Raw genomic sequence first — 15,138 nt, forward strand, 5'->3', positions numbered from 1 at the left:
GCTATGCATTGCTATATGTGTTTTGCCTCTTTCTCCTCCTGCCACTTGGTCCTGGACATAGGCACAGTTGCAGTAAGTTTGCATGATACTAGGGAAAACAGAACTCTAGATTTCTAGCCAGAGAACTGAGAAGAGAGGACGCAGGGAATAAGTGTACATTGGTGAAATCACAGAGAGGAGAGAGATCAAGAAAGTGACCCCATGAAGTTGTGTATGGACTCCTGAGTGCCCCTCCTACCTGTGCATTTGTAAATCTGAACCTTATCAGCATATCACAGGCTTTGAGAATTGAGCCATGGGGCCACAGACTAGCCACTGGAACTGGTCTCAGCAGTAGTGAAAATACTTTGAAAATGGAATTATGCCAGACTCAGAGAAGGCAGGTCAGAATTTGCAGACCAAATGTAATCGGGGTGATTGCATGCCAAAACAACAGCAACAACAAGAATTACAAAGTTAACATTCTCTTTAGTATTTAAATAAGACCCAGGGTCTCATAATATCCAGAATATAATCCAAAATTAATTAGCATACAAATAATCAGGAATATCTCGTAACAATAAAAAAATAATTAACAGATACCAACTCTAAGGTTACATAAAATCTAGAATTAACAGACTTCAAAGCAGCTATTACAACCATGTTCTCCCAAATTAGATGGTCTAAACATACCAAATAATAGATTTAAAATGTCAGAATGATTAAAAATAAACCCAAATATATACAGGTACTATCTTTAAGAAACCCTTTTTATATAGGTGGGCTAAAAGTGAAAGGAAGGACTAAGATATACAATGTGTACATGAATCAGAAGAAAACTAGAGTATCTACATTAATATCAGATGAAGCAGATTTCAAAACAAGGAAAATTATCAGAGATAAACAGAACATAACATAATGGTAAAAGAGTCAATTCATCAAGAACTCCTAATAACCCTACATATATATGCACTTAACAACTAAGCCTCAAGCTAAGTGAAGCAAAAACCAATAGACCTGAAGGAAAACAATGAATCCACAATTATAATGGAAGACTTCAACACTCCTTCTTCAGACATGAATCAGACAAGTAGAGAAAATCATCAGGAATACAGAGAACTGAACATTGTCATAAACTAACTGCATCTAATTAAAATTTATAGACCATCCCACCCAACAACAGCATAATACACAGTGTTTTCAAGTACACATGAAACATTTCCCAAGATGGCCTATTACTGTGTCATAAAACAAATGTTAGCAGAAGAATTTGACCGTTTGACTATTGAACACAATAGAATTAAACTAGAAACTACTAAAAAAATATAACTGAAAATTTTTCAAACACTTGGAAATTAAATAATATGCTTAAATAATCTATGGACCAAAAAAAAAAAAAAGACTCCAGGGAAATTAGAAAATACTTTGAACTGAATAAAATAAAAATACAAAATACCAAAATTTGTGAGATTCAAACAAAAGAATTCTTGGAGAGAAATTTATAGAATTAACTGCTAATTTTTTTAAAAAAGAAATGTTTTGTTGATTTAAAAATAACAAAATAAGCTAAAAGCAAAAGGAAATAAAAATAAAAACAGTAATCAATATAATAAAAAATGTGAAATCAATAAAAAATTAATGAAACCAGAAACTAATTATTGAAAAGATGAATAAGACTGATAAACCTCAATCCAGACTGACAGAAAATGAGAGAAAACACAAGAGAAGATTATCACTGCAGACTCCATATACATTAAAAAGGATAACAAGGGTATAGTACAAACAACTCTATGCACATAAATTCAATAACTCAGATAAAACAGATGGATTCTTTGAAAGCCACAAACTACCAAAACTCACCCAACAAGCAACAAATAAACTGAACTATTCCAAATCTATTAAATAAAGTGAATTCTTAGATTAAAAAGCTTTCCAAAGAAGAAATTTCCAGGCTTGTATGCTTTTGTAGCTAAATTCTATCAAATATTTGAAGAAATGACATCAATTCTACATAATCACCTCCAGAAAAGAGAAGACATGAGAACATTCCTCCCCAACTGTTTTATGAGGTCAGTATTACCTGGATACCCAAACCAGATAAAGATAATATAAGAAAATTTCAGACAAATATTCCTAATGAATATAAATGCAAACAACTTCAACAAAATATCATCAAATTAAATATATAATAAATACACATGATTAAATATATAACAAATACACCAATACAACATATAACAAATACAACAATACTAATACACCATAACTAAATAGACTTTCTCCTGTGAATACAATAGTATTAATAGTTCAATATTCAAACATCAGTAAATGTTATTAATCATATTAAGAGACTACAGGAGATAAAACACATGATCATATCAATTGATGCAGAAAAAGAAAAAGAAAATTACAAATTTCAATACCTGTTCACAAATTTTTTTAACTCAAAAAAACTAGGAATAGAACAGCACTTCCTTAGTCTGATAAAGAGCATATCAGCTAACATCATACTTAATAGTGAAAGACTTAATGCTTCTCCTTAAGATGAGGAACAAGGCAAGGATGTCAACTGTTACTACTTTTATTTAACCTCACACTGTAAATCTTAGTGCAATAAAGCAAGAAAGATAAATGAAGCCAAAGTTTCTTAAATTAATAAGAAATATCAGGAAGGTTGCAGGATATAAGATCAACATACAAAATTTATTGTATTTCTATATACTATCACTAAACAATTAGAAACTGAAATTTAAAATAAAACATTTACAACAGCACAAAATATAAAAGTATGTTAATATTTTGTGTAAATATAACAAGATGTGCAGAATCCTTATAGGAAAACTATAAAACCCAACTGAAAGAAATCAAAGATATAAATAAAGGAAGAGACATGCTGTGTTGCTAGATAGGAAGATTTAGTATACTAAAAATGTCATTAAAAAAATTAACCTCCGGTTTTAATGCAATTGCACTCAGAGTTCCAATAGAAATTTTTGTAGACACAGATATGCTGATTCTATAATTTACACAGAAAGGCAAAAAAAGGAAGGAGAGTAGCCAAAACAATGTTGAAAATAAAAACTTGAATTGGAGAACTCACACTATGTTATTTCAAGAATTACTATAAATCTACAGTAACTATAAATCTATAGTAACATGTTTGTGTCTACAGCACAGACACATATATCAATGGAAAATAATAAATGGTACAGATCAGACCCATATAAACATGCCCAATAGATTTTTGAGGAATGTGCAAAGGCAATTCAATGGATCAAGGATAATGTTTTCAACAAATGATGCTGAAATCATCAATATGAACTTCTGCCAAAACCTTAAACCTTAAATGAAAATGAATTGAAAGTGGTTTATAATCTAAATATAAAACAAAACATTTAGAAGAAAACATAGGAGAAACCTTCATGACCTGATGTTAGGCAAAGAGTTCTTAGATATGATACCAAAAGCACAGTCTATAGAAGAGAAATAGTTAACAGATTGGATTTTATCAAAGGTAAACATTTTTTCTCTAAGATGCCATTAAAAGAATGAAAAGATTACCAGCCAGGCACAGTGGCTCACACCTGTAATCCAGCACTTTGGGAGGCTGAGGCGGGTGAATCACGAGGTCAGGAGATCGAGACCAAACTGGCTAACACAGTGAAACCCCGTCTCTACTAAAAATACAAAAAAAAAAAAAAAAAGAAAATTAGCTGGGCGTGGTGGCGGGCCCCTGGAGTCGCAGCTACTCAGGAGACTGAGCCAGGAGAATGGCGTGAACTCAGGAGGCGGAGCTTGCAGTGAGCCTAGATCACGCCAGTGCACTCCAGCCTGGGGGACAGAGGGAGACTCTGTCAAAAAAAAAAAAAGAAAAAGAAAAGAAAATATTTCCAAACCACACATCCAACAAAGAGCTCATATTCAGAATATATTAAAAGAGAAAAACTCTAAAATCTCAATACTAAGTGTATTACTCTGTTCTCACACTGCTATAAAGATACTACACGAGACTGAGTAATTTCTAAAGGGTAATTTATAATTCGCAGTTCCACATGACTGAGGAGGCCTCAGGAAACTTAAATCACGGCAGAAAGTGAAGCAGGCACATCTTATATGGTAGTAGGTGAGAGAGGGCAAGCGTGGGAGAACACAGAAAAAAACGACCATTTATAAAACCAGCAGATCTCATGAGAATTCACTCAGGATCATGAGAACAGCATGGGGGAAAGCACCCGCATGACCAATCACCTCCCACAAGGTCTCTTCCTTGACACGTGGGTATTACCGGGATTACAATTCAAGATGAGATCTGGGTGGGAACACAGCTAAACTATATCAAGAAAACAACACAGTTTAGAAAATGGATGAAAGAATTAAGCAGACACTTCATCCAAGAGGAGATAAGGATGATAAATAAGCACATGAAAAAATGCTCAGCATCATTTACCATTAGGATAATGTAGATTAAAATTATGATCAGCTATCACTACATGCCTATTAAAATGTCTAAATTTTTTTAAAAGCTGACAATATCAAGTGCTACTGAGAGTGCAGAACAACATGAACTCTCATACATTGCTGATGGGAATACAAAATGGTCCAATCACTGAAGAAAAATAGCAGTTTCTTATAAAGCTACACATGCACTTACTACATGACCCAGCAATTCCACTCATGGGGACTTACCCTGTAGAAATGAAACTTATATTTCTCCTGTACATGAATGTTTATTGTGGCCCTACTCATAATTGCAAACTTGGAAAGAACTCAAATGTCCTTCAGAGAAAAGGGCTATTGATAAATGGAACAACCTAGTTAAGTATTGAATTATGCTGAGTAAATGAATGCAGTCTTAAAAGATTACATACTGTTTGGTTTTGATTCCACTGATATAATATCTTAGAATAGGCAAAACTACTGTGATAGGAAACAGATCAGTGGTTGTCAGGTGTTAGGGGTTGGGGCAGGATGTAGCTACAAAAGGGAAGTGTGAGATTTTGGGGAGTGATAAAACTGTTCTCTATTCTATTGTGGTAGTGATTACACCCATCTACAGATATATTAAAACTCATAGAACTCTATATCCATTCAAAAAGTCAATTTTACTGTAAAACAATTTTAAAAATTTGTTTATGTTATATTTATAGATCTATAAAAATCACACTTATAGACTTACAGATCACATCTATATACCTATATAAATGTCCAAAAACCAAAATTTGGAGCAGTTATTTTATTTCATCAACTATCCATAACATAAAAGACTGAGTAACTCACATTTTTCTGATCAATAATAAGCTATTTTTACCTTTTTTGCTGAAATATTCAGTGGCATTTTTTAGTGTTAGATATTTAAATAAACATAAAATTGATTTATTGAAAATGTATTTACTGAAGCAGCAGAAACATAAAATTAAAGTGCCAGTGCCTTCATGTGATAGAAGTCTAACTCTGAGATTTATTCTTCTGTAGAAGAGAGACACAATAATGTCCTCCATTTGACAGATCAAACTTTTCAAGGAAAAGAAGTTACGTGATGAACTGTTTCGTGATCATAGTTGCGTACAGCAGTACATTATCATGTTTATCAAGTCGCTGTGTTTAGGTAAAGAACATCCCAAGCAGAGGGAAGACAGCGTAGGCAAGATTTCTTGGAAACCAAAAAAGGCCATGGGCTGGATCCCCCAGATGGAGGGGCAAGATGATACCAGAGGGTGTGGGAGGACTGGGCAGAGAGGTCCAATCACACAAGAGCCAGCTGACTCAGCTAATGGTCCATATTTCATCCTAAGAAGAGTAGGAAATTTTCTGACAATATTTTCAGTAACATAATCAGATTTTTGTGCAGTTTATTTGGTAAAATATACAGAAGCATAAAATGTACCATTTTTAAGCATTCGGTTCAGTGACATTCAGTACATTCACATTTTTCTGCAACTATCAGTACTATCCGTCTCTCGAGCTTTTTATTTTCTTCTCATACTGAAAGTCCTTATGAATTAAACAATTGCTCTCAATTCTGTCTCCCCTCAACCCCCAGCAACCATCATTCTACTTTCTGTCTCTAAGGATTTGACTAGCAAGTACCTCATAGAAGTAGAATCCTATTTTTCCTTGGTGATTGGCTTATTTAACTCAGTATAATGTCTTCAACATTCCTCCGTGTTGTCAGAATTTCCATTTTGTGACTGAATAATATTCATATCTGTGTGTGTGTATCACATTTTGTTTGTCTATCATCCATCAATGAACACTTGGGTTGCTTCCACTTTTTGTCAATTATAAATCATGCTGCTATGAGCATGGGTGTACAAACACCTGTTTGAGTCCTTTCTTTCACTTATTTGGGGTGTCTACCCAGAAGTGGAATTGCTGAATTATAGGGAAATTCTACATTTAATTTTTTGAGGAACCTCCATAGCATTTTCCATGGTGACCAGATTTGTTTTTAGAAGATTATCCCAGCTATAGTTTGGCAAATAGACAGATGGGTCAGGAATGTTTACAAGGAGACACTCAAAAGGCGATTGCAGGAGCCCAGGTGAGAGATGATGGTGGTGGCTTGAAAAGTCAATAAACAGAGAGAGAAGTAGACAAACTTGAGAAATACTCACGAGGTAAAAGTAACAGAACATGGACATGTATTGGATATGAATTGCCTGGGGAGAGGGATTATGTAAGGCATCATAAGCCATGTGGCTTTATTCTTGGGTCAAACAGCAATGTCCGGTGACCATGTGAGCAGGGCAAACATGACACTAGGGGATGTCACTGGATGCTGCGTGACCATCCAGTCTATGGTTAGCTGCCTGGGGTATGCCATATACTGAGTCCCTAAGGAAATTACAATCTAGTTAAATTTCAACATTTTCTTCAGCAAATGCTATGAGTAAAAGGAAGAGTAGAAAGAAACTGACTTATTTTTGAAAACCTACAAGTAGGTATCACTTAGCCTTCCACTTGTCAAGGTGCAGTGGGGCCCTGTGCACAGCTGCCCTCTGCCTCAGGACCTCTGACCACATATCACAGAACATTTCTCAGAAAGAGGCACATTCACAAAGAAAGATAACTCCCAGAAGGGTTAGCAGGTTACCCAAGCTGTTGATGAAATAGGCCAGGTTGCCACAGTTGCTCAGCTGTGTGTGTTTGTTCCTCATTTGAATATGTACAAGCGTTGCCATCGTGCTATAGGATGGATGGAGTAGGCGGAACTCTCAGCCACAGGGCGGGTCTCCCCCTCACCTTCCCACGTGCAGACTCTTGATCAGAGAGACAGACCCAAGAAGGCAGCCATACACATATCCACACAAGGCCAGGCAGTGTGCAGCAAAGTTTATGCATCTGTTTGTTTAATCTTCACAATGACTTCATGACATTATTCTGAGAGCCTCATTTCCATCATTATAAAGATGGGAGAGGTGGAAGTTCAGAGACAGCAAGTTATTGCTCAAAATAACATACCTTGGTGGGGCAGCACCAGGTCCCCTGACCCCCAGGCCCTCCCTCTCACTCTGGCACTCTGCCAAATGACTGGCAATGAGAATAAATGCTCTGAAGGAAGATATGAAAAAAATTGCTTCCATTGAGGGTGTTCTGGGACACAGAGGAAGTGGGATCTTAAAGAGAAGGCTTTTCATTGGTGGAGTGGAAGAACAATAGCAGTGAGTGGTGTTTGAGGGGAGTGGGGGAAGAGGATGCCTGGGCATTTCAGATCAGGGGCAGGAACTCAGATTGAGCTCTGTTGGCCGTGGGGAGCTTTTGAAGGACTTTGACCAGGAGAGTGAAGTGAGCCAACTACTACTTAGAACCCTCTAAAAATATAACAAGGAATGATAGTCTCTGTTTCAGCTGAGGTCTGATAACAGATGTCATCATCCAAAGTGCGGGCTGAGAGCATCTTGTATGACTTACAAAGAAATTCACCAAAAATTGGGCTGCGACTCTTCATGCCTCGCCCCTGCTGAGATGCTAACAGGTCAGACATAGAGAAGATTATTTTTAGGAGAAAGCTGTCAGCCTTTATAATGGGGTTGAGAGGTGAGGTTGTCAGGGCAAAAATGTATGTGGCTTGCCTGTGGCTAGACGTGGGCCACATGGAGAGACATCTGCCTGGGTCTTCTTCCTCCCACCCAGGAGAGCTGCCCCCAGTGGAGGGGGAGCTACCAGAAGTCTTGGGTGCCCAGGAGCTGAGGAGGGAACCATGCTGTGATGCCAGTTTTAACCACCTGCCAAGTCTGAAAGTGCTAATTGAGTAAGCATTTCTGTCCCTAATCCCCCATCCCTCCCACTGAATCACGGGCAGCCTGGGGAGCAGGGGAGAAAGTGTAGTAACTCAGCCCCCTCCTAATGCAAGTAGACACCATGCAGTGGGAGAGGCGGGGAATTAGCTTTGTATCAGGATCAAAGTTTTAGTGATTGTGGTGGTGAATTTTATCTGTCAATTTGGCTAGGTACCTTGGCCAGACACCAGTCTAAATGTGGCTATGAAGGTATATTTTGGATGAGATTAACATTTTAATCAGTAAACTTTAAGTAAACCAGATTACCCTGCATAATATGGGATAGCCTCATCCACTCCACTGAAGGCCTTAGGAGAAAAAGACTGAGGTCTCCCAAAAACAGGGACGTCTGCCTCCAGACTGCCTGAGAGCTCTGGGTCTCGGGCCTGCTGGCCCACCCTGTGGATTTCAGGCTTGCCAGCCTCCAAAACTGTGCAAGTCGATTCCTTAAAATATTAAGTTGGTGCAAAAGTAAGATTGCGGGTTTTGCCATTGAAAGTAATGGCAAGAAACACAATTATTTTTGCACCAACCTAATAAATCTCTCTCTCTCTCTACGTGTGTATGTGTCTTCCTATTGGTTCTGTTTCTCCAGAGCACCTTGATTATTACAATTATTATAGTGGCCTGTGTATTAACCACAGAACTAACACTTTTGTGATCAGAAGATTTTTTTTTTTTTTTTTTTTTGTCATCTAAGAATACAAGGACAGGCTGTGGGTTCTGCTTAAAGTTTAAACCAAGGACTGTGGAAGAATTAGCATCATAGAGTAGATTTGAATGGATGGGGGAAATGGATTTTTTTTTTTCAATCCTAATAGTTTAGTGCATCAGAATAAAGGAAAATCCAATCAAATGAACTATTTAAAGGAGGATGGGGGCAGAGATCCAGTTCAGGGGGCTGCTACAGTAGCCTACACATGGCTCAGTAGAGATTTCTGCTTCAGCAGTGACAGCAAGAATGTAAAGGTGTGTAAAATGGAAGAAACCCTGGGGAGAATATCTGAGAGGGTATGATGGATTAGATATGAGCCATACAGTCAAAGAAGTTGAGGAGAGGGAGGGGAGTGATGATATCAAAGAGGTAAACCGGGAAGCCAGAAGCTCTAATGGAGCAAGGAACTGAGAGGATGACCAGGAGACAACATCCAACTAGCACGCACAAGCAGAGGTCTGGAAAAGAAAAACAGGCCTCAGTATCATCAAGAAGGTGTTACAAAGGGAAAGGCACAAATTGTTGAGGACTCAGAGGGGAAGGACTAGAGGTAGATCCAGAGTGTATGGGGCCTGGGACTTTTAAAACGTGGGAAGGCATCTTTAAGAAAAGAATGCGGGCGCGGTGGCTCAAGCCTATAATCCCAGCACTTTGGGAGGCTGAGGCAGGTGGATCACCTGAGGTCAGGAGTTTGAGACCAGCCTGACCAACTTGGTGATATCCTGCCTCCACTAAAAACACAAAAATTTGCCAGGCATTGTGGCACATGCCTGTAATCCCAGCTACTCAGGAGGCTGAGGCAGGAGAATCGCTTGAACCCAGGAGGTGGAGGTTGCAGCGAGCCGAGATCATGCCACTGCACTCCAGCCTGGGCGAAAGAACACTCTGTCTCAAAAAGTAATAAATAATAAAAAAATTAAAATAGAGAAAAGAATGCATGCAAATACAACATGAAGTATAAATGTAATTACTTAAAATCAAAACAAGTTACACATTTTCAAACAGTTGATAAGTACAATCTATACCACAAGATTTTTAAAGATTGCATGATATTTTTAGGATAAATTTTCTGACATCGCTTATAATAGTTTTTTTCCCATATTTTTGGCTACATACTTCTGGAACCTCTTCACGGGACAAGAGTTTTGACATAGTATCATTTTCTATTGACACAATAGAAAGATAATTCAATTTTTTGGCATAGTTGATCAAAATTTGTTTAACTATTGATAATTTACAAACATTTCCTTCAACATCATGATTGTTCTTAGTAATGTCTAGCTCAGGCAAAATCTGCAACTTCACCCACAGAGACACTCACGGGTGGTTGTGTGTATATTTCTACAAATACAGGAATTCTGAGAAATAATCTTTCTCTCAGTTTCCATCAAAATGTTTAAAATATAATTGTATGCATTGTACTTTAAGTACTTTAAGTATCCCCGATAGGCAAGACTATCTAGTCAAATTGTATACATCTCATGACTGGGAGAGTTTTCCAGGGACACGCAATTTAGCCTCATAAATTATAAGCCATGCTTCTTCTCTGGTAATCACATACTTACAGAACCAGGTGCCCCGGGACACATTCACATCACCATAGGACTTTTGGCCCTACACCTTTGTGTCATGAGGTCAGTTGACTCAGCAGAGAGAAGGGAAAATGTAGCCTTCCACTCTGTGGTGCTAATTCCTCCACACCAGGTCAGCTGACAATAACTTCATTCACAGAGACGGCTGTAAAACATATAAATGGATCTCACTAAATTCATATGACTGCATTCTCATCTCAACCTTCTTTAGCTGGATTCCAAAGGTGTTTTTGCTCACTTCACCACTCTCTAACAAGAAGAGAAGTGGAAGGGAGAAGATAAGTATCTTGCAAATATTGCAATGTCAGGTAACCATGTGAACACATCACCAGGCTTTCTCCCACAGCCTGGGAAGGAGGGTATGCAACGAGGAGCCCTGAGGCTGCAGCTCCATTTATTTCGTGGTAAACCTGTGACTCATTAGGACAGAACCTAGAGGTACAACCACACTTCAGAAATGAGAGACAGAAAGAGTACCATAATTAAATTCTAATTTAGAATCATTGTTTCTTTCAGATAGGTTTAGAAAGTAGATTTTCCTTTCCTTTTAATTTATGCATCAACCATCCATTGACCCTTTGCTAGGCACTGAGGTTATACAAATAAACAAGAATAGGTTCCCTTTTATATGAGATACAGAAACAAATACACTAGGGTGTATTCAATGATGGAAGCCCCAAGGAGAGAACTGTGCTCATGGCCAGAGATGCCAGGGAGATCCAAGGAAGGCTTTCTAAGGCTGGTGCTCCATTTGAATACTGAAGGGACCACATGAGTTTGCCAGATGGACAAGGAAGGTGAGTGCTTTCCAGGCAGAAAGCTAGGTGCAAATGAACTCAGGTGAGATGCAGCAGAGAAAGTTCAGGGAAGGGCAATTAGTGTGCAAAGCCCAGAATTTATGGTGCATGATGTGGCTTGCCTAGAGAGGAGCCCAGTGCAAAAAGAAAGGCATGATGAGGTAGGCAGTATGAGGATAGCTGGAACAGGGACCCCGCAGACAACAGGTCCAGGGAAGACAGAGCTACCTGAGCTAAATCAGTGACAGCGATGATGTGCAACAGCAATCAGGATTTGGTGATAACAGACTACATATTGAACTTGAGGAAGAGATAAGAATTCAAGTACAAAGACTTCTTTTAATCAGAACAGTAATAAAATCATTTTATTAGAGAAATTTTCAAGGACGAAGGAAGGGTAAGAGAGTAGTATGATAAACTCCCATGTACCCACTACCCAGCTTCCATAAGGATCAACATCTTGTCAATCTTGTATACATACCATTCAAAATTAATTTATAAAACTCCAGTCATTATAAAAGTACAGCAACGTTACACTATAGTAAATTTGGCCTGAAGATACCTCCATAACCAAGTTCTTATGTAACAAACTGTAACCTAACTGAACTACCTGAAAGCCTAACTAGGAATATACTCTTATGACAAATAACTGAGTCTCAGCCAAGCACATCAGGTGAGCTTCAGTCAATCACAGGTGGCTGACTGGGCATGGTTACTCATGCCTGTAATCACAGTTCTTTGGGAGGCCAAGGCAGGAGGAGTGCTTGAGTCTAGGAGTTCAAGACCAGCCTCAAAAAAACAAAAAAACAGATGGTCAACTGATCCAAACAGGGCAAGATACCGAGCTTCGTCTCTGAACTTCAATTCTGGTTTATGCCCATAAACACTTCCTGACAACATGACAGATTGGAGCTCTTAGCACCTGTTCTGGTTCTGAAAGTTGCCCAATTCTTAAATTGGTCTTTGTTCAAACTCTGTTAAACTTATCTAAGCATTTTAGTTTTAACAGTAACAATATATGAATTAATACACTTTGGGTGATATCTCAGGTAATTGAGGAAGAAGACATCCAGTGAATAGTGTGGGACAATTAGTTAACTATATGGTAAAATATTAAGTTAGAGCCATACCTCATACTATATTTAAAAGGTAAAATAGGCAAAAAGTCTTTAAATACTGTTAAACATTAAAATAAAATACAGCTGAATATTAGATAACTGATTAGGTAATTAATGAGATAACTAATTTTATAGTTGGAAAGAACTTTCTAAGCATAAATTTAATAGAAAAATAATTTTAAAAAGGATGTACAATTTTAACCAAATGACTTTTGTAAAACCTCCTGCATGTCAGTGGTAATGAAAAATAGTTGAGAGAAAAGTGGCAGACTAAAAATATGTGTATATATATTACAAAAAGTTTATTCCTTTACATTATGAAGCACCCTTACAAATTAACAAGAAAAAGACAAATATGAATTTAACAAAATAGCAAAGAACATGAACAATCCTTAACAGAAACTACTTAAATCACCTTAAAGTTAGTCGCTATTTAAATATAGAAGAAAAAAATCAATCTTCCTAATCAAATAAACTACAATAAAGCTGAAAGTCCATTGTTGCTTATCAAATAGACAAAATTTCTTTTTAAAGAGCATACTTAGAGTTGATGAACTACTAGAAACTGGCAGCCTTATATACCAATTATGGGAGTAGAAAGTGCTATCATCTTTCTGGAGGTCAGTTTGACAGACAATTTCTACCAAGAGTTTTACAAATATTCAGGCATTAACCCATTAATTCTATTTCTAGTAATTGAAATAGACTAATTGTCTTTTTTTTTTTTTTTTTTTTTTTGAGACGGAGTCTCGCTGTGTCGCCCAGGCTGGAGTGCAGTGGCCGGATCTCAGCTGACTGCAAGCTCCGCCTCCCGGGTTCACGCCATTCTCCTGCCTCAGCCTCCTGAGTAGCCGGGACTACAGGCGCCCGCCACTACGCCCAGCTAATTTTTTTGTATTTTTAGTAGAGATGGGGTTTCACCGTGTTAGCCAAGATGGCCTCGATCTCCAGACCTCGTGATCCGCCTGTCTCGGCCTCCCAAAGTGCTGGGGGTTTTTTTGTTTGTTTGTTTTGTTTTGTTTTGTTTTGTTTTTTGAGACGAAGTCTCACCTTTGTCTCCCAGGCTGGAGCACAATGGCGTGATCTCGGTTCACAGCAACCTCTGCATCCCGGATTCAAGCAATTCTCTTGCTTCAGCCTCCCAAGAAGCGGGGATTATAGGCATCTGCCACCACACCGGCTAATTTTTGTATTTTTAGTAGAGATGGGGTTTCACCATGTTGGCCAGGCTGGTCTCGAACTTCTGACCTCAGGTAATCAAACATGTATACGAAGATATCTGTATAAGGGTGTTTATCATAATGTTAATGCTAACAATGAAACATTGGTATATTAGTCTGCTCTCCCACTGCTACAAAGAAAAACCTGACACTGGGTAATTTATAAGGAAAAGGCTTTCATTGGCTCACAGTTCTGCAGGCTGCATTGGAGGCATGATGCTGGCATCTGCTTGCTTCTGAGGGGGCCTCAGAAAGCTTCCAATCATGGCAGAAGGTGAAGGCAGGGAGCATGCAAGTCACATGGTTGGAGCAGGAGCAAGAGAGAGAGCCAGTGGGGAGATGCCACACACTTTCAAACAACCAGATCTACTGAGAATTCACTCAGCTATCATGAGAACAGCACCAAGAGGATGGTGCTAAACCATTTGTGAGAAATCCACTGCTGCCCCCGATCCGATTACCTCCCACCAGGCGCCATCTCCAACATTGGGGATTATATTTCAATGTGAGATTTTGGCAGGGACACACATCCAAACCATACCAACTGCCAACATTGTAAATATTCTGTGCACAAATGTGAAAATACATTGTAAATTGTGGCAAATTTATGCATGGAATATGGCACTGCTATTAAAACATCACATTTTCAAATTCATTAATGGCATACAGCATTGCTGGTAATGTATTATAGAAAAGAAAATGACCCACTTTCAATTTTGAAGGGATGTGCGTGTGTATATATAGTTGCAGTTTTACATATACATGGTTGACCAGGCGTGGTGGCTCATACCTGTAATCCCAGCACTTTGGGATGCCAAGACGGGTGGCTTGCTTGAGCCTCAGGGGTTTGAGACAAGCCTGAGCAATATAGCAAGACCTCATGTCTACTTTTTTAATAAAAACAATTAAAAAATAAAAAATACGTACACATGATTATACATAGTAAAAAGACTGGCATTAAATATGCTAAAATGTTAATCTTGATTATCTCTTACAGCTAGGAATCTGGGTGACTATTGTTATTCCACACACACTTTTCCATATTTTCTACCATGAACAGGCATTACATTTGTAATCATAAAAATAATGTTATTTTGTTTATGGAAGTTCATTTATTTATATTCTGTTTCTAAAATGATTTCAAGATTGGAAAAGGAATAGACTCATTACTTCACAAATACAAAAAGCAATATCAAAATTCATAATGTGAATATTTGTTTGCCTGGGGGCCAACTTACCAAATCAAGAACTGCACAAATGAATGAAGTGTGCAGCAGATTCAGAGCCTGGTGATGTACTTTGATTTCATACATAATATTGAAACATTTATAGTTATCCCTATAATCCGACCTTAGTACCCAGCCTCATGAAACAATCCATTTTTCCCTTTTTTGGTCAATGTCTTTCCATACACATGTGTTGAGGGGTGACTGTCCCC

This window comes from Papio anubis, chromosome 7 (assembly GCF_008728515.1).
Source record: "Papio anubis isolate 15944 chromosome 7, Panubis1.0, whole genome shotgun sequence".
In the NCBI taxonomy this organism is placed as follows: domain Eukaryota; kingdom Metazoa; phylum Chordata; class Mammalia; order Primates; family Cercopithecidae; genus Papio; species Papio anubis.